The 19,675-nt window shown below is 30.7% G+C and overlaps 1 protein-coding gene across 1 annotated transcript in view; it reads right to left on the bottom strand.

The window, feature by feature from the left end:
* LOC131847933 (homeotic protein antennapedia-like) overlaps window positions 1-17,900 on the bottom strand; it is a 205,887-nt gene extending 187,987 nt beyond the window's left edge. The window contains exon 1 of the mRNA XM_059197656.1: window positions 17,407-17,900. The gene's annotated coding sequence lies outside the window, so the exon portion shown is untranslated. The remainder of the gene's footprint in view (window positions 1-17,406) is intronic.
* Window positions 17,901-19,675: the final 1,775 nt, after the last annotated feature.

Here is a 19,675-nt window from a genome sequence, read left to right as displayed (position 1 = left end):
CTTATCTATATTCAATATCAAATTAGTTAAAGTGTATGTAAATCTGAGTTGCTCACCAGGGAGTCTTGTGCAGTGATTTGTAAATAGAATTCACATGGGTTTATGTGAGTTCTTCTCAATATTGAATTTACAAAAATAGCTGACTTATTTCTTCGTATGTGTCGGCGACTACTTTAACAATGTTATATTATTCCTACCACCATAAAAGCAATATTTAAACTGTCTAGTATCTTAAAAACAAACTCTAAATTTTAACTTAACTGATCTAGATTATTATGCGAATGAAAATGTAATGATAGTCAATATTAGAAAAAATATTCTGATAATAAGTTATTGGAATATTTTTTAAAAATACATAAAAGACAATGAAAAATGTTTTTAAATTTTAAAAACTTAAAAAAGGTTTAATTAATATTATTCTACACATTAAACGTAGTACCTATATCGCAGTAGTTATCTATTTGCTATCTAAGATATCAATTTCAATAGAACATTTCCTTAGAAGTCTTGTCATCTTGCAAATTATCAACAGATTATATCAACATTTGTTCGATTGTCCGTTATTACCAGTTCCTTGAATCACAAGCTACCAATTTCTCCAATTTAAATTGTCTATGAATGCCGCTTGACTGAAGTCAGCCGGCGCATTCCGTGTTTATCGACGGTGCGGGCGCAGCGGCTGTTCGTAGTAAGACAGAGATAGGCATAGCGACAAAAATCACGCGCGACAAGGACACACGCACACGCAACAAGCGTTCGTTTTTTAAATAATTGAGTCAGGAATGACGATAGGCACCCGACAATTCAAAGCATTTTATCGAGCTGGCAACCCTAGCACGGACAGTGGCCGTTTAATTTGTTCCTGTGAGTCATGTATCAAATGAAAATTCGTAAACCGTTGTGGGAATTACACATAAATATAAAGTAGGTGCCGCTAAATTTTAGAAACAGAAAATAATACCAAAAATACTACCTATTGTTCTTACATTTTTTTAAGGTACTAGTACCTATTTTAAAACTCAACGTAATATCACATATAATATTTCATTATTATTAAATGACCCATAAATTACATAAAGCTTCAATAACACAAAATATTTAACTGGTGCAAATGTCAGTTTTAATAACAAGACGGAATATTATGTACAAATAATATAGGGTTTTGTGTTCTTAACATAACTATGCATGCACCTAATAAATACTCCAATGAGTACAAATATAAACTCATTTGTAACCCTTTAAGTGACGAGTGAACTTTTTGTAGTCGTTTAAAGGGTGTAAATGATACCGTAAAGAGGGACAGTGAGCTCGCAGACTCGCACCGCGAAAGACTTCTGTCTTAACCGAAGGCGATAATTGATATCTATAAAAACATATGCACATGAACGCATTAATTAAATTGGTACGAATACAAATAGAGAAATGTCGCTTTTTCAAGGCCTCGAAACCATTACGTGTAGGATATTAAATTTTATGCGCAGTCTACAGTTTCAATAAATTGTGTATAGGCTTAAATGGTTAACTGCGTATTTAATATTAATACAACTTTATATAGAACAGTTATGTAAATTTTCTTACAGCAATGCTGGTAATAATTGCATACTGAGTATAATTTTTAAATTAAGAACTGAAATCGTCTTCATTAATAATTTATTACACTTTAACTGTCAATCAATCAATCAGTTGTTTCTTAGTAATTATTATATCAATGAACTAGACACAACGCAGGCTAAGAGATAGTACCTACCTACAATGCTGTTTTCGATATTAGTGGATAAAAAGATTTGATTTTTAACTTTTTATTGTTGACCTTTCTCGCTGGAACAATATGATTTGTTTATTTTAAAAAAATTCGGCGGTCTCTTTCATTTTTTAATTTCTAATGTTGAAATCATCTTTTTGTCATAACTTTTGTTATCTTTATTAATTATGCTTAGAAAATATTATTAGCGAGCAACAATGTTGTTGCAACAGATATAAATCAGCGAATTCTATTTTCAATTAGCACGCGACATGAACGTCTCGTTCCTAATTCGAACGCGGCTTATAATTACGGCCGAGCACTGATTGGCTGGAGGTAGTCGCAAGCGCAGCCGATTCCTTTGCCTGCCTAGTTTATTTCTACTATCTAAGCACAGGCTGGTCTATCTTTAAAGTGTAGCCCGCTAGTGTGGCGACATCTTTTATCGCGGGTCGCGCTTCTGTTTTGTTTTGTTGTTTTGAAAGCGGAGCCATATTGCGCCCGTAAATTATTACTCTGGGAGATTTGTTTCCATAGTTCTGCGGCTGCGATACATCAGCGTTCGCCGGATGTTAGTTTATGTTGACATTAGCTTTGTGTTTGGCGATTTCGTGCCTGTCAAATGTGAATAGACTTGAGTGTTTGTTTTTTATACATTTATAAGCAATATTACTAACGTATTTAAGGATTACAGCCATGTTAGCTGTAGCTTTAAGCTGCCATTTTCATTACTTGTATTGGAATATTGAATTTTATACATGATTAATTAATTAATGACAAGTAAATGCGATACTTACCCGTAATTATTTACTATGATGGAGAAGCAATAGGACTGACTTTTATTATTTTTCTTTATGTAGAAGCTACATTTTGTACAATGCAGAGATAAATCAAGAATATCTAGTTTTTAACAAAATATTGTAAATTATAATAAAACCTAACATATTAAAAAATAGCAGAAGATACAATCTAAATCCTAAATATAATGCGCTATACAACCACTGTTTTCATATAATACTCGTCAATTGCTAGAATCTCAGAAAACAAACTTATTCAAATTGAATTAAAGTACATATTGATAACTTTTATACCCAAGAGATCGCAGCATCTTTTACTATTCGACAGAAACGTTCACTAGATGATCCTAAACGGTTTCACTTTGGGCACTACTTAGAGCTGCATTTACCACCGTCATATAAATAAAATGAAAAATATTTGGCAGGTAACACATGTCTTGAGATTGTATATTTATTAGGCACTTTGTTGTCACTTCCCGCTCATAAATTAATTTATTGGGTCAGCTTATAAATTTAACGAAGCCAGGAAGAACATAATGCGCTTAAATTTATAGCCCGTACTGAGATCAATCCTGTGTCATGCTCAAAGATTTAGCATAAGTGATATTTATTTTACAGGTTTCTCAATATTACGTGTAATTTTGGTTGGTTTTTGGTATATGTAAAAATTGTTATTTTAGTGGTTTAAAAAATTATGCTTTTAATAAAATTAATTTACTGTAGCTGGATATTCAAAGAATATTATATTTTGTAAATTGGTTTTGACAGCTCTGAATGGATTCGTCGGGGTCGGCACGACTGCGTAATGTTTTACGGTATGGGGCGAGACAATAATGGCTTGCTCATAACATTACTCGTCCTCGGGCCCTCGTACCAAGCAACTACACAGTCTCGCCGGATTTTGGGGACTCCACCTGATATCTGCAAAGATCAAGCGATTTCTGCTGCAATACGTATTTCATAGTAGTGGGAATTTGAGAGTCTCGTTTTGAACGTACTACGTGCTGTTTATTTTGTTTGAAAGAGTACTAAAACGGCTGTGAATTAATTTTTATACCAGTGATGTAAGTAGGTACTTTAATACATTTGATTTAGTTTGTTTTTCATACAATTTGTACCTGGTTAACATATGCAATATTGTGTGAGTTTAAATAAGTTAATTAAATAATAATAAGGTAATGATTCTTTAAGTTCTTATTGTTTTTTTAAGACATGGTCTCTTTTTCGTTGATTCTTTCCAAAAATGTCATAACTATATAAAAATCGGAAATCTAATAGTTATATTAATGTATTTATCCAAGATAATTATTATGACTAGGTTTATTTGTTTATTGTAGTTAAAGAGAGAGAATTGCCGCTAAAATAATATCATTCAGCGGGTCCATTCAAATTTACATAGAATGAGATGCGCGTACGCCTAATTAGAGTGCGGTCGTAATGGTGATGCATAAATCATCACTGACTGTGTCAGTCAATGCGGGACTGCAAAGGAGCATCGACGTCATTTTCTCGTCATTTACTTGTAGTTAGTATTTAGTACTATTTTGTCTGATTAATGTAGTTAATAATTTGTCAATATATAAATACTAAAATGTTCATTTTACACTAATAATAGATAATAATGACGTTTATTACTGTTTACTTCTAAGTTTACAAGTGTTACATGTAAATATAATATTTTTGAATGTAAATCTATAATTTCGAGGTAAATTAATTTTAATTTTATTGAATTTATAAAAATGTTCTCCGAAATATAGTTCCTTCAAATATTTAAATGATTTTTTGTCCTTTGTTCGACGAGTACAACTTTTCCTGCTGTTCTGCTCTACATTTTTATATGAATATCTCTATAGTTACAATATACGATATGTCCAAATTTTTGTATATTTTCGTCTTTAGCAACAATGTTATAATCTACTCTCGCAGTGCGAAGTGGATTAATGTGGAGATTTCAACTAAAAATGTACAATTTACGCCATATACCTACTTGTTACAAAACAAAACCAAATCAATATAGTTAGAATAAAGAAATTAACTTTTTAAGATTGACTACAAAAAGACTAATCGTTCGCGAATGAAACAAAACAGTTTGTCGACTGATCGAAGTGGGTTGACGCAACGGTCGGACGATTCGAGTGATTGACAGGTGAAACATTACATGCGCCGGCGCCGATTGTCTGCGTGCAGTCTATTACAGAAATAATACATATATGTATACTTATAAAAAAATAGACTGTCAGCATACCTATTTGTAATTCTAACGTAATATTAAATAACGGTATACGCAAATAAACTGGACTGTGCTTATTTTTCTCTTTTCAATATAGTAAAAATATAATTAATACTGTCTGTTACAGTAATTCATGATTTTAAATGATTATCATGCTTCATGAAATTTGTAGAGTATAATTCAATGGTGCTGCGAGGATCACATGACGACATTATTATCCTTTCTATTTATAATAAAACAACCTACTTAGATACATCGATACATCGACAGCTCCATATTATATATACATCTATACATATAAATAAAATTGGAGTGTCTGTTTGTAATATTGAAATAACCATTTTTAACTGCCTGCATATGAATATAAATACGGAACATACACCAAAAAAACACTTTTTACAATTTTTGTCTATCTGTCTGTAGGGCTGTTTGTTCCGGTTAATATTTGAAATGGCTGGACCGATTTTAACGGGACTTCATTTGGCAGTTAACTGGTGTAATAAGGAGTTACTTAGCCTACTTTTATTTTTGAAAAATAAAGTTAATTTCCACGCGTACGAAGTCGTGGGAACAGCTAGTTATTAATAATACTAAAGTACATAATAACGATTCATTATAATAGACTAACTCATTAATCATCAATATCATAGTTTAGGTATCATTACTTCTTTAATCTTATCCCAGTATTTCATTTTATATTGCAATAGACGTACGATTAATATAACATAATTTATCTAGTGGATATTATTTATAAAGTAATTGTCCTGAAAGCATTTTTGTCTGATATATATTTTATAGTTCGAATAACAAGTATTAAAAGTAAATATAAATTAAGACATTTATTTTAAATAGTCAAAGAGACTGTAGACATATCCATTTTATTTAATGAGAGTTAGGTACTTTTATATTTCATTATCTGTCACCGACCGTCGATTGTTTTTTAATTTGTGCTCGGCGCCCTTTTAGCTATCAATCAACAATGTAAGGTGGGCTTTATTCGAGCACTGTTTAGTTCCAATGGGATCTCTATAGACGTATGTCAAGAAACTTGGGTTGTCGTTATGTTCTAGGGTTGTCGCAAATATAATTATCATAATTCATTTATTTTTTATTATTGAATTTAGTTTGCAAATATAAATACATTTTTTAATATATTTGTTTCTTAATGTAAAAAATAAAATACATTCCAGAAATTGGGATAATGTGGTAATGTATCCAAAGTAGCTTTACCTCACTGTTTTATTTCATGTTCAATAATATCCCATTAGTTGGGACTCTAAAAAACCTATTTATTAATATAAAGTGCCATCTAAACTAAACTTCTATTTTGGTATACAGATCATAAATAGAAAATTAGACTCAATCAACATCATAAATTCTCAAGATCACAGACATTGCGTTCTTAAGCGAATAGTTTAGAGTGCAGTATGTATGTATTAATTAGTCCAGATATGTATTTGAATGACTATCTCAAGATACCTCAATAGATAGCAATTCTGACGAGTAGGTACTGACTTTATTCGTTAGTGGGTATATAAGTACATGTCTGATAAGATCGTTTAAAAATTTATAAAAAGTAGGTATAAGTAAAATAGTAAGTAATTTTGAGTTTTATTGGTATAAATATCTCCAAACATAGACTTAAAACTAGTAAGACAGCATATAATGTAATTTGTTACTAAATTGGTATAATTTCAGCAATTAAAAAGAAACTCTGTTGTTAAATTAAACTATACACCTACATTTAAAAACTCATTGAAACCCCAATGTTTTATACGTAAGATACGCAAAAGCTGTTAAATAGCAAATGGTATACCTGGCAGGTATACCAAACATCCTCCGACACAAATCTTTTTACAAAATATTCAGTACACAAACTCATCTCGTTCTCATGTATACTTTATTACCTACTTACATTTATAAATTACGGTTACATTTCCACATAAACAACTAAAATAGATACGGTTGTGCGTGCCTTTTAAATTTAGTAACAAAATTCCGATTAATTTATCGTAATTCAAATACTGTTTATCACAAATTAAAATACCTATACATATATGTATAATGCCTAAACCTCACTGACATTTCAGTTGGTAAGAATATCATAAAAGAAAGAACTTTTGTTACATTCGAGCTGTCACTATTTACTCGCACTTTATACTTGCACCTTGCCCCAATAAAAACTCGAAACAATTACGATAACATAATGAAACGTCGTAACGACCGATTGGATGTCAATTAATATTAAACACTAATTTGTCACGCACAAAGTTGTGATTAGATTGTGATAACAGTATCAGCGTCGTCATATGACTGCATGTGGCATTCCGCAGCGGGTTTCTTTGCCTCGATGCATTTTCATGGAATTGTCTGAGTTTTTCCGACACCTTGCAATCGCATGACTGGAATTCTAGAAGCTATATGTATCGTTGACGACATTTAAAAGTGGATTATCGACCTTTTTTGATGTCATACCATGTAGAACTTGATCACTATGTTGAAATTACCTACTAAAGTTAGTATCTATATATTTTTTAAATATTTTGAATAACTAAGTATAAGATATAATTATCATTAGGATATAAATATAACATTTTTGTTCGTAATATGTAAGTTCAGTTTTATATATTTCATAGTCTAGTTGAAAAGAAAACATAATAAATTTATTTAATTTTATTTAAATTGCAAATCAATATATTCGATCAGAAACTTTAAGAATATTTTAATTTGCTAAGTAACTCTGATATTTGTTTAAATATAGGTATATTTCTGATCAAAACTTTTATAAAAATGCAAATTTATTCGCAGTCGTAACAACAAATTTTCTATTAATGTTAGATATCGACTTATTGTGATCCTCACAATTTATATTAACCTGTTTGCTTATTTAAATAAATTGCTACTTCTTTATTTTTTGCTACATTTCTTCAACAGTTAGTTTATTTCTCATCGTACCAATGTTAAATTTATTTAATACAAGTATTACTTTGAAAATAATTGTTCATATTCTAGAAGTCTACACTGCAATCTTATCTTATGGAATCATTATTTGGGTACATATAATAATAAGAATACTTATGAAAATACATAGTTACGAAAAGTAAAATACATTTTTAAACATATATTCAAGAATACTAGTAAAAGCAAACCGCAAATGGAATAAGTAGAGACATAAATAAGAGGAGGTTTTGTGGCGAAGGAGTTAACGAGACGAGGCAAGTTCTAGAGAATTCTCCGAGTTGGAAATTCTTCAAGTTTCCTACTGCCTCAGCGACGAAGTTTGCAGGTGCAGTTGTATTCCACTACTTGTATATGCAGACTTTCAATTTAAACTATTACAGAGATTTCCAGGCTTACTGATCATCTAGTTAAATATTAATGTCTTACCGTTTCATATAAAACATAAATTGCATATAAAAATCTTCTACAATAATTAGTTTAAATATATTGCGTGTACCTATTTTTAAATTTTATGTAGTAACTCATTTGTGTAGTAATTGATTTTCGAATAGTGCATTTTATCAATAACTGTAAGCAACTATGGACTTGTTCAGTGTTGCATTTATATAGAGAAAGCTTCTATTTACACTGTCCGTGATAATTGTCGTTTTAATATCTATGTAATTATTTATAAGGAACTTGTTGCATCGGAAATATAATTTTGTCTAGAACAAGACAGAGCGGCGTTAGTTATAAGTGTTATTAGTGCTTACAGTATACATACAGACATCTCTATTTTAAGTACAAAATGAATTTATGGATAGAAATGGATAAAAATATAAACAACATACCTACATACCTAAGTAGGTAGATACATAGGTTACATTTCTATTCAATATGGATATATTTAAAATTAATAATTAGAAATAATAAACGTTGTAAGTTTGAAACTATATGCAGATATAAGACTTAGATGAATGTACATTCATAAAATAAAGAACAATGAAATAATACTAAATTATCTGTGTATGTAAATTTAAACAGACATTTCTTATAAATTTATTATTAAAATACACTATATTGAAATATACGCGATATTGTCTATAATTCATTAACAGCTTATCGCAAGTTTCTATATATTTATATTAGGTTTATTATCTAAACTGCCAATATTAGCCTTCTGGTTTTGTTATGATTTTTGACAATATCCATTATAATAAAATTAGAAAAAATTTAGGGACCTCAATGACACTGGGTCTGAATAATATTATTGAAATAATTTTTTTTAACTATCTCAATTAACCATCTCCATCCATAATTGATAACTTAGCCATCTTGTGGCATATATACAGAAAAGGCTATAGGATTTCTTAATTATTTTTAGTGTCGGTAGAAAAAAATACATCGATTTGAGAACTCTCCTTTTCGAAGTCGATTAAACAGCGGGATCCGAGAACAGTATTCACCTACAGAGTCGTTTAGAGGTTAGTAAGGCTCGGCAAGACCGGTTTGTCACATGGTTCGAACCACGTGCGGCCTCCAGAATATACCTTTACATCATACACATACAAATATATAGTCACACAACCTTATATGTAGTCGCGGGGAACGAGAGACCTTCGCAACCTCGTCGCATTGTCAATTAAAGTTTTATTTGTATTTATTAAGAATTGCAACCACGGCATAACAGATTTAATGATATCATTATGTCATCCACCAATGATATTGCTTATAATCAAGATTAGATATTTTATTTTATAATTCTGCTTTTATAATTTTGGTATCTAATTTACTATTAGATTTAATCTTAACTAACGCTTATTTTATCAAAATATATTAATAAAAGAAAAGTAATTCATGTATTCCAAATAAGTAAATGTTGATAAATACTTTAATTAACCCTATTACATATGAAAACATTTTATATTGTCATCCAGAATAATTCAAGCAGATATATGAAAAAGTATATTTAGTATTTTTCTTTCAGATTTAAACAAACTTTAGGTTTATTTTAATTACGTAATTAGGTGCGTGTATTTTTTATAACATTCACATAATATAATACAATAGAAGCGGAATGAAATGTTTTAGCTTTCACAATATTTTAAAGTGCCATTTGTCGTTTATTCTTTAGTAAAAACTCAGTTAAATGAAGCGGGTGGCGAGAGTATATTTTGATCAAACTCAGGAACAGAAGTTCAAAAACAAGTCTACCCGAGTCGGCACGCACGGACCACCAGGGCCTGGGGTGGGACCACCCCCCAAAGTTATCGCATTATTCAAGTGAACGCGACTCTTGAGTAATTTTGAAATATTACAATTTTCGAGCCGCGCCACCACACCGCGCCCGCGTGCTTCGACGGACCTAAGACCAACTTTCCACAATATCGACATTAATAAAAATAACTTCAGCTGCAAGAATTAAAATAAAAGCAATTAATAATTTGATACTTGTTACATTAACCTAATATTAACTCTGAAATTTAGATTTTTATTCAAATACATACACCCTTGACAAAAATTTGTTCATTTATAACCACAAGATTGTTACTTGTTCATACTTTATCAGTAGTACACATTATATATGTATGTATATATGTACATATACTTTATCAGTAGTATATAACATTATATAGTAAAAATTATTTAACAAGCAAATATTTTAATGTATACATACATACTAAATGATAGTTTTATTGTTTAATTACAACAATTTACAGAATGTTATTTTATATTGACGTTTAAAATACACATGTAGATATCTAAGTATAATATTTTATATGAGCAAAATTGATACTCGCAAAGTAATAGTTTCTTGTATAGTGTTTGTTAAAATAACAAATGGTTTTAAAACAGAAATTTGTAACAGTACCAATTTAAACAATGAGTGAAAGAGCTTCTTTGTTTCTAGGCATAACAGTAGTCAAAATAACATATGTTAAAATATTCAAATAATATTGTCAAAAGTCAATTTCTTTTGAACCGAATTGTAATTGCAATATCTCACAAGAAAAAAGCAGCCTATTCATCCATTGTGATGTAAAACAGTGGAAAGCGACAAATACACACTTTAATACACTTTGTAGAACCGTTATGTTTACAAAATTCTTTTAAAGGTCCGTTAGACTAATAAAAAATAGGAAAGGTCTTTAGAAATATGCAATAACAGAAAGCTTTGCAGATAACGGCAAATGTTGCACAAATTAACAATAAGATTTAGACAATAGCTCATTTATAACAATTCACCTGCTCAAATAAGCAGGTAACCAATTATCATGCTAATGTTTTCCACAATGAATTTATGCATAATACTAATGTTTTGGAGAATTGTGGCCAAGCGCCTCAAATAGGAATAACACCTTGAGGTAATTTATTGCTCTATTTATATGTCTCATAACAAAGGTTCGTTTCCGTGTTTTTTATCGAAACTCGCTTATCATTAGGACATGAAAATTTACTGCTGTTGTCGAAAGAAAAAAGATAAAAAAGACGCAAGTGAAACTCGCAAAATTGAATATTACGCGCAACATGATATCTAATAAATTTGTTAGTTTAAATAAATACTTTATTATTCTAATTGTTAATTTGATATTAGTAATATTTTAATCAAACAATTATTAGTATTTGTAAGTGAAACGAGTTATTGAACAGATGTGGTGAAGTTTATGATGGCTAATAGAGTTTATTGCTTTTTTATTGACATTAATGTTCTCTTGACTCCGGCGTTTATGACCACCTCGTTCATTATCAAACTGCTGAGGTCATAACATCTGTAAATCATAGATGAAAATATGGATAAGTAAACACGATTGCTTCCTTTGTTTACGTAACTCGGTGTTGCTTTTAAGTGTAATACAGATATTATCCGTTCCATATTAATATCGTTTACACGCAAAATAATATTTTATATCTAATAAATTGAAAAGCTTATGCAACGAAATTAATTATTTATTATATGTAGGTATATATATATATATATGTAGGTCCTTATATCAAACAAAGTGTTTAATATAAATAATTTAACAGTTACTTACTTACTTACGCAAGGTGCTACTACATTATGGTATGGCGTATATATGGCTTTCTTTTAGTTACAGGTGATCTTAACTATCTACTAACCTACGTACAGTAAGACAATGATGTCGTACAACAAAGCACTAGTATGATCAACTGAGTGCATCCAGCATTTGCAAGACGATTTATTGCCTATACGGTAATTATGCGAATTTGAAGTGCGGTACTCTAACGGGTTTACAGTTCTTCACGATGTTTAGCGATTAAGCGATTTTACGTTTTGTTACCTAATAGCTAAGATCGATTCGGCTCGTTCGTGACTAGGGAGCAAAACAATCGTCTATTTGCTTATTCCGTTGCGACTGGAACTCAGTGTTTGAAGTGAGTGCAATTTGTCGTAAGCGACATATTTCAAGTAGATATGATCGTGTACAAACGATGCTTGCATACATTTCTCACCAACAGATGTTTATTTTTTACTTTTACTCGCGGGAGGTAAGCAGTTCACCTGTTACTTGATAATGTTTGATGCTTCGAAATATTTTTTTGTTGGAATTAAAAGTTCAATAACGTCTGATCAGCGCTACGTGAGATGAATTGAGAACACGTAGGGGCTTTGAATTAGTCATACATCGTAATCAAATTGTCACAGTATCAACCTATACCTGTGTATGTATTATATTTTTAAACAATTAATAATGAAACATACTTTCTTAACCTTCTTTAACTTGGTGTAACTATAGAACCTTTACAGGTTACGGTCAGATATTCGGGATTTTATCCAGTATGCTCGTATTTAAGGCTAAATATAACCTACATCTGATTACGAGATACAATCTTTATTTTATTACTAAATGGATGAATACATGAGGATGACGACCTCATGTATTCATCCATTTAGTAATAAAATGAAGATAGCAAACAAATTATTACATTACTATGGATTGTCAATATTACAAAAAACTACTTTTTAAAAGTCTACGTTTAACCTTCAACATTATTTACAATAGGTACCAACATTACAGTAAAAGTAATAAAACACATAGAATTTGTAAATTAACTGGAAATCTTAATTTATAATTAGAATACCGTTAATTTCGATAAAACGTCTAATTCAATTCAACTCGTTGGATTAATATAAACGCCAATATTTTTCAGTGCTGTCTCTAAATGGTACAGGGACATGTCCACTTTGAATAAATACACGATAAATAAACATGAGCTTTAATCAAATTCGTTGAGGCAGATGCGCTGTGCGCACGTATATGGGAATAACGAGTGCGGCCGGTAGCAACATCGCCACTTGTAGAGGTCTTGAGCACAAAAACAAAGGCATTTGCGGAATCACTCATTAACTTATTAAGATGATAATTTATGACCGCGAAGGACAATTTCATGCCAGCAAATTCACAATATATACTTACTTGCCCTATTTTTTTTTCGATAACGGTTAATACGGACGAGTTGTTCTTTTATATGGAACAAAGTATATTTTCGTCTATGGAGGTAACAGATTGTAATTATAGAATGTTTTAATATTTTATTAAAAAGACTGTTAAATTATGTATTTATCCATAAAATTCTATATTAATATTATAAATTAATTATTACCTTTTCTTGTGTGTGAACAGGCAATTGAATGTTCATACGAAGATACATTGTGTAATTTATTGATTATTATAATATTTTTAATAGTTTCTCAAAAAGCGGATATACCTAATAACGCGACTAACGAATATATATAATTTATCTAAGTAATGAAGTATCTATACAAAAAATGGTTCTTAAATTACATAAACTGAATTATATGTTTATTATTCACACGTACTTTAATTTTAGTTAGTTTATACATTATAAACCTAATATTTTCTTACTAACAGTGTTGTAGCCTACATAAACAGTTGTTGGCAACAAAATGAGCTAAAATTACAGAATAACCGACAGCATCTCTGAATAATAAGCAGAGATTGAGATCTAACAAGCGGGGTGATATGAAATAAGACAAATATGGCGACGTGCATGAGCAGAATTTCAAACAAACCGGTGCGCCTGCGCACCGATGGACAAAACTAGCCACGGACAATTTTTTTTATTTTTCTTAGTATTTAAGGAATACCATTGAATAACGACTGCAACTTTTGTGACAAAATTACTTTAATTTTATGACTACAAGTTTCGTGGCTAGTCAATTTATAAAAGGAGGATATTTGTCTGCTGTTACCACGCTGGTAGGTGGGTTGGTATAAGGTTTTATTTGACTTTTCCTTATTTTATACTACCTACATGTAATAAACTATTCTATTAAACGGAATCATCTAAGTAATTGGAAAGCTAAATGTCCATATGATGGAAAGCGATAACGGTCACATGAAGTCCATGGAACTTATCATGCTTTGTTACCATTTCGGAGGACTACGCTATTATACCTTTGTAGCCTGTAATGGCTTTCTCATATCTATCATACTCCCCAAACCTAGTAGAGCATCCAAAAAATCTGCTTGACGATCGAAATGGAGAGTAATAAAATGGCAATAGACAAATCTAAATAAAATTAACTCTGTGTTAGCTATGTTTTTTTACGTTACAGGTAAAAGCTATATTAGTTTCATTAGTCATTGAGAGGAAAACCTGTACATTAATAGTCAGAATGTGTATCTTGTGATTTACGAGAATCATGCATCCTTTGTTTATATATCTGTATGATCTAACTACCTTTACCTGAACAAAATAGTAAGCAACATTGCATTATAGTGCGTTATCATTGCAGTAAATGCATCTATAACTAAGAAAGATTATATAATAAGTAATTTAAAATAGTTTTAATATTTATTTATTAATAGAATGCACGGTTTTTACGGCACCAACGGCCAAAAAAAATAGAAAAATAGTTTTAAATAACGCTAGTAGAATCTAACGTTATTTAAAACTATTTTTTATGTTATTGAAATAGCAAACAAGCTGATTGCATTGGGTTGTCATTCCAGAGGTCCCAGATATAGGTGTCTTATCCATAGAATGCGATTAGGCAGAGATCACATCCTACACCCGAAACACAGCTTAAAACGCAAATTGCATGGCGAAACAGGTTAGACTGATGTAGGCTAGACTTTTTCAGTCTACCTCTGGTAAGCAAACACAAGGATGTACCACAGGAAAAAAAATATAAATTTCTAAACTTAATTTTATACTTTAATTGGATAGGGTGTATTTTAAAAGACTATAGAAATAATTAGGTATATTAGTGTAGTTATACTAACAATATAAAGAGCTATCGCGATATTTTAATAGGTATTTCTATGCAAGTGAAAGTTCAATTATGTTGGCAATTTCATCTCTCTATACAGTTATCAAAGTACCGCGAAAGTTCTTTAATTAAATATTAAATTAGTAAGATCTGCTTTAAATCTTCCTATTAATTTGTAATCCTGTAATTTGTTGTATTATTATATTTTATTGATATTTTCCGCACATGACAGAAACTCAATAATAAATAGGTAGTAAATGACTATATAAATAAGTATATTTTTCCCAAGTTACATCACTCAGACAGAACATAGAGTCGATTATTACATTATTTTCAAAATAATACTCATTTTACGTGTATTTTACGTTATTTTGGGAAAGTTTAGAACTTTTTGACATATTTAAACATAGCTAATAATTAAAAAGATATATATACAAGTAGTTAATTTAATTTCATTATAATATAAGACCGGTCGAAAAGAACAAGGTGATTTTTTTTTTAATTAATTGCTTAAGTTTATAAGCGAGTTCATTCAACGTTCTATAGTTAATTTTCGATTAAATTATAATGGTAATAACTGGCAAATCTGACTATGCTTTATATATACATTTATGGTCTATTTATTAAGTGTTGAACATTTCATTACTTGTAACAACAACGGTGATAATGTTAATTATACTAGAACAGCGTCTCATTAATAAAATATTATGAATAAAAGACTTTAATTAGATACATATACGATAATTTTTATGTAATGAAAATTTTTTCAATGTTCTTAAAAATAATAATTACTTGATAATGGAAGTTAGTTGTATAAAGTAACCGTGAAGAATACAGTGATTTATGTGGTTAATTAATTGTTACATTTCATATTCAAATTGGTTTAACAGTATGTAATTAGGAATTAAGATCAGTGAATTCACTCGATCCATTATAATTATTTGAGGTAATTGAGTGAGCATGTATTATTATTTTATAACGAATTTAAATGAAGTTTTGGAAGTCCACATTGAGTTAAGTAGAGTTTTGTTATTAAATATAGGTACCGGTAATTTTTTTTATTTAAATTTATTTTTGATCTGTATTCATAAAGTAATTTGAAATACACAGGTAATTAAAAACACTTAATAATATTTTTAATTGGGTACTTATTTAAATAGTTTAGATATAATTTTAAATGATAGTATTTTAATAAATTTGCTTATACAAGGATCGCTTATGCCTCTATAGGTATATTTATTTATATATAGGATAATTTTTGTATATGAAATGCTTTAAAATGATATTCTTAATTATACATGTTCTATAGGTATATAAGGATATAACAGAGGGTATACCTACTTACCCGAAAGTGATACTATTCACGAAACTGAAAATTTTGCCTCAACATCCATAACAACCCATTAGCGTCCTATTATAGGAACGATCCATTCTCACCCCAAAACAGACCTATTATCAAGCAGGTCAGATGTCTTGGTATGGAGTTAATAGTTGAGGTTTTTCTCAACGATTATGAATAATTAAAGTATGTTTTTTATATTTAAATATAATATCTCAACAATTTTTATACTAAGTGGATCTTGTAACAAGGCGTTATATGAAAGATTAAAAAAATATTGTTATGTGTGTTTAATTTCATGAATGTATTCTCCCTTTAATGGTTTTACCAAATAAATTCTTTATTGTTCCCATCCAGTGGAGATTGTACTTTATGGTATACGAATAAGGTTCTTTTCAGTCTGGTCTAAGTAAGACCTTAAAGGTAGGAATATATATTTCCTCGGTATAGGGGTATGGACTTTTTCCTTAGAGATATTAGACATGTTAGTTACCTAAACTATCAGCTTTTAGTTTTTTTATTAAATTTCTCAGTTATCTCAGTAGATATTATTATTATAGTAAGTAGGTATATTATATATAACAGATAGTAAAGGAGTTCGACTCTACCATTTTTATAGATAAAATCTGAATAATTACATTATAGGAAAAAAATGCAGCTTAACGTCAAATTTTCATAACACTTATGTTATTTAAAAATATAGAGAAGTCAATGTATTAAGGTCGTCCATTTAGGTATTTAATAAAACCACCAATTATATTGTGTATTATGACTAACTAACTATAGTTTTCTAAGGTCTACCGTATGTACTTATATACATAGATGTTAGATGTATACTTACGTAGTTATTGAAAAGCAACTCTTTTTTATGTCGACTTATACTTTTGTATGTTTGTATAAGTATGTGAGAGTGCGCAGTTGCCGCGCGCCGCGCTTAGGCTATTCCTAACAGTGCGCTATCAACACATTCTCCCGTTTCAAATCATCTCTAAACGTTACAATAGACCGGGGAACACCCGCAGAAAAGTTTGTTCGATAAACATAACCTCGCGTCGGACCCTCTGTCAGAAGTTGCCGGCTGTAAATCGTCAATAAACTCACCTTAAGCCGTGCGGCCGCGACTCGCCGACGGCAAACGGGGTCGCGCCATAATAACTTCACAAAACTCACAGTTCTAAAAGAGTCCAAAGTTTCACTGAGCGAGTCACGTGTCAGCGTTTTAGAAGCGGTATGAGTGCAATACGTAATGTGAGGCGCACGTGGGCAAGTAGCCGTCAGAGTTAGTTGAATCAGGTGCGTCAGGACACGTCGTGTTGTTTATGGTGCGGTGTTACGCAACGCGTAGTCGCCTGGGCGCGCGTCAGTTGAATGTGGCGACCGATGGTTTACGAGCGACGCCGCACCCCCCGCCAGGCGACGCCACACGCCGCGGCGCCGCACTAAATCTGCGACCAGAAAAGGACACCACCCCCTGTTAATCCAGCACCATTGATGTCCGAGAGACAACGTTAATCGGACCGATTAATTGGACGATCCCAATGGCACTCGCGATGGATTCGTACCGGCACCGGTGGCGTAGCACGGCCGATCCGAGCAAGTGCGGCCTCGTAAAGTTTCTTCGTGTATCGTTCGATGCACCAGACGTTGATACTAAGCCGATTGTATGGAATGTTGCTCTACTTCGCTATATTGTCTCGGGGACATAATTTATTAGTGATAATGATAATCATTAAATTATACGTTAAATAAGTAAAAATAGATTACTGGATAACCGTACTTAGATATTTGGTAGATCATCATAATTATGACTATAGTAATAATACATAAGTTTACGTTAAGTACAGCTCACCCTCTCAAAATTCTGTAGTACCGTAAGGATTTTTTAAACAGTATTGAAAATATCTTCACTATTTCACAACACACGACAAAAGTCTATAATTTTGTATCACAAGAGTAAGCGATATTAATTTTATATTATATTTCTCTTATAAATAATAATGCATTTTTAATGCACTCTCAGAACAATAGATTTTGAACTAATATGAAACACTAGCGGGCAATATACTGTACCTACCTATAGGTTACTTGTATCAGTGAAACCGTTTTTAAAACAAAGTCTGAATCCCGATCATACTACTGAATACTGTAGGTGGGTACAGTATTCAGTACTATGAGTGGGTATATATATATAGGAGATATGAGATGATATGGATAATGCGTACTACTGAATATTTTTGCAATAATGAGGCGATGCTCATGCTAAATTGTACTGTATTACGCTTGCCCCTAGAGTTATTTTTAGTTAAAGTTTTTAACGTATTTAATAATCCATGATATTAGTAGGACTTTTTTTATATGATATAGATACATTAAGCTAGAGTTAAAGTAAATACACAAATAACTTAGATATTTTTCATTATTATTAGGGATATATCCTATTATGGTAATTTTCCATTGGTACCTATATATTATACCAATAGACTCCATTACCTATTATTACACACTTATCCCTCCCTTTCCTGAACTATATGTCATTATAAATATGGAATAAACAATAAGAGCTCCCTATACCGATTAAGCATTTACTTTATTAAATCTGTTTTACAATGGTTAAACATTGATCAGTCAATTGTAACAGTTAAACATTGATCTTGGTAAATAAGTTATAACAATAAAATTATACATATTATAGCAACATTAGTTACATGAAATTAAACATCTTAAAAACAGTAGGTACAATACAAAATTGTTCAACCAATAAGAATCGGATATCTGAGCGCCATGTTTGTTCCCCCACCAATCTGTTTGAGGGGAGATGACGGCGGACACCAGTTTCATTTGTCACTGTCATGGTGATGGACTTGTTTTTAGTGGTTTGAAATAAAAATTATAATACATTCATATCTTTTTAGTGTAATGTTCTGTAAATATTTATTAGATTTAATTATATACTCTATATCTACATGAAATGTATAATTAATAAAAATATATGCTCTCATTATAATAAAATTTATGATGCGGTAATGAATAAAATAAAATCTGTAAATGGCTGTATCTATACTTATCTATATATGTTTATAACAAAAATATGTAGCTTACACTGTGTGTAGTTTATAAATTTGGCAAAGTTTGACATTATATCCGGTACCTACTTATGCAGTATCTACACATACCATCTGAGAAAAAGTTAGTTAAGTAGGTACGTAATTTATTCCGTGGTAGCATAGAATAAAGAGGAATAATAATATAAGTCTATCCAGAGATTTGCTTAGTTATATAAGTCTTAGTTCTTATCTTAGACTTATTCTCAATTAAAGCCATGTAGCTGGTAAGCTGGCAAGTGCCTTGTCAAATATAAATATGAATTAAA

The sequence above is a fragment of the Achroia grisella genome, unplaced genomic scaffold (genome assembly GCF_030625045.1).
Source record: "Achroia grisella isolate CSIRO2021 unplaced genomic scaffold, CSIRO_AGI_Agris_v1 utg544, whole genome shotgun sequence".
Classification (NCBI taxonomy): Eukaryota; Metazoa; Arthropoda; class Insecta; order Lepidoptera; family Pyralidae; genus Achroia; species Achroia grisella.
Note: the sequence above shows the minus strand (reverse complement) of the source record. Positions and strands in the feature narration are given on the sequence as shown.